Here is a 2,808-nt window from a genome sequence, read left to right as displayed (position 1 = left end):
TTTTTTTTTTTTTTTTGCTGTCAACTGTCAATGAAACTTAACCCTATTTATTTTTTCATACTAATGGTAATACTGCACAAAACACTTTTTTATTTAATTAAATAATGAACCAAAGAACAAAGAATAATAACATGCAAAAAGCAGACAATTTCTTATAACTATTACAGTTTTTCTGGTTTTCTAACTATGTGACAAGAGTCATTAAAAATTCTGCTATGCTCATTGATGTGTTTCCTGTGGGAATAAAGTTTGAACTGGAAGTGAAATATACAATTCTCTGTAAAGAAAATAATGTAATATAATATGTCAGTTGATTGATTAAAACTTTGGCTTTCAATTGGTTATAAATAATATAGTAATAAACATAAGAGAAATATATTGGCCACTTCTGAAAGAGAGGATTTGACAGATGAGCATAACAAAAGGGGTCTGATTTCCTATTTTGTGGCTCTGTGACCAAATAAGATTGAAGACAATAGAAATTATGCTTTGTCTGAGCAATGACAACATTATAATAAGTAATTTACTTGAAATTTTGTACTTCTCAGAGGGGTGATAAATAAATTAAGAGAGGAGGGGATACCTAGAGAGTAAATGTCACAATTCTTAAACTAGGGGAAATTCAGGATTTTTTAAATATTGCTTTATAAAATTAAGAACTTCAAACTTATATAATATTAAAACTTGAATTATTAGCTACATGTTACTCAAACCTGAAATTTTTCTCTTCTCGTTAAATGAGTTTTTTACATCATAACATAGTTTGTAGAATGTTCTAGGCTTCAGTTGGACAATATATATAATAGACAACCCGTGACCCGTTGGGTCACCCACTATTCAGAAGTTATGAAGAATTCAACCTAATTTCAATCTTGCACTGAAATGAAGGTTTATTTTGAGATAATTTAATTAAATATTTCAATCCATTCATGTTATTCATAATTCAAGAAAAGATATTTGATTGTTGATCGGGAGTAAAAGTAAAAAACATTTCATTTTTCAAAAAAGTGAAGTCAGAGTTTTCAGGTATTGTGATGAATTAGTTCATTATGTTGTGGTCTTTTCTCTTAAACCTTCTACAAATAAGAAACAGTAACACTTTATTTTTTCTTCAAGATCTTGTTTTTGTCATCTTATGCCTTTTAATGAAGATGGGAACAGTGACAAGGAAATAAATTTGAACGAAGAAGTTTCGTAAAGAGTGCGAATGGTAGTGACATGTAAAATTATTCATACTAGAAATTTTCATAAAAGTGACCCAAAAAATAGTATTAACTCGGTAACCCGTGGCCCGATGAAGTTTCGTAAAGAGCACGAACGGTAGTGTGAATGATTTTTTGACTGAGAAAATAAACAAACAAACAATCTTAGAGTTTTAGTAGTACATAGATAAATTCTTCAAGATTTTGTTTTTGTCATATTACGCCTTTTAATGAAGATGGGAACACTAACAGGGAAATAATATATTAGCCAATGTTTGATAAGAGGATTTCGTTTATAAAATTTTGTTGTTGTTCTCGACTTGATTTTTATTTTATTACCTTGTCTCCATAGTTACTATTTGCAAATAGTCAATAATATTGTAGGTCCATTTTATTGTTGTTCTTTCTACGCGCTGTTATAACACATTTTCATCTCATCATTTAATTTCTGTTGTGCATATATTCTTGTATAGAAGATATTTTAAAGTGATTCATCAGGTGGAAAACGAATAGATAAATAGATAAACTGATATGTGGCGCCATCTAGTGTACCTAAATTCATCTAGAAATTTTCTTAAAAGTGACCCGAAAAACGGGGCTAACTCTGTAACCCCGTGGCCCAATTTTAACAAAGCGTGTTTTATTCTTTCTATTCTCATTTCATTAAAAATATGGTGCTGTTGTGCACTGTTTTTGCTGTATTTAATTAGAGACAAGCATATACACAAACAATCTAAGCATTTTAGTAGTAGTAGTATATATATATACATATATATATAAGTGACCAAGTTAGTGTAAGTATGTAAGTTAGTAAAAGTGCAGTTAGACTGTGCAATTGAGTTTAGTCATTAAGAGCATATAGTGGCAATTTTTAACGAAACTTGTCTTATTCTGTCTCTATTCTCATTTCTATTACAAATATGGTGCTATTGTGTGCCATTTTTGTCTGTATTTAATTACAGACAAGCATACACACAAGCAATCTCAGCATTTATATAGGTATATATATATATATATATATATATCTATAAGTGACTAAGTTAGTGCAAGTATGTAAGTTAGTAAAAGTGCAGTTCGACTGCATGATTGAGAGTTTAGCCATTAAGAGCATATAATGGCAATTTGTAAAGTATTATAGCTTATATTGTAACAATAGAGCAGGAGAGAATAATTTGTCTTGTCAAAGGGTATTCTCAAGTAATTGAACATACTGTGTGAAGGCTGACATAAAAGAGAATTATTTATAGCACTGGATACAACTGTGGTAAACCACGGGATAATGTAAGTGAACTTATCACTGATTGTATTGTGATAGCAAATTAGAGAAGAATAATTCATCTTATTAACTGGGTTCTAACGTAACTAAACCAGCCTGTGTGGACTCTTGGAGAAAAGAGAATATTATTTAAGCTCTGAATTCAACTGTGGTTATTAACTGTATAATGAACATTTGTATATATGTTTGACTTGTTTTGAATATATTATTTTAAAACAAGTGGATTGCGTGCTATCTATTTGTTGTTGAAATTTATCTCCAAGTCACAGACATCTACGGTAAAGAATCCAGCCCATACACATACTTAAAAACTTGACATCCAGTCCACAT

General features: G+C 30.0%; 1 protein-coding gene across 1 annotated transcript in view; it reads right to left on the bottom strand.

Annotated features, from left to right (window-relative positions):
• LOC106457991 (lysophospholipid acyltransferase 1-like) overlaps positions 1 to 2,808 on the bottom strand; it is a 58,873-nt gene that overhangs the window by 21,307 nt on the left and 34,758 nt on the right. The window lies entirely within an intron of this gene.

Source organism: Limulus polyphemus, unplaced genomic scaffold (genome assembly GCF_000517525.1).
Source record: "Limulus polyphemus unplaced genomic scaffold, Limulus_polyphemus-2.1.2 Scaffold401, whole genome shotgun sequence".
Taxonomy (NCBI): Eukaryota; Metazoa; Arthropoda; class Merostomata; order Xiphosura; family Limulidae; genus Limulus; species Limulus polyphemus.
This window is presented reverse-complemented; position numbering and strand designations above follow the sequence as displayed.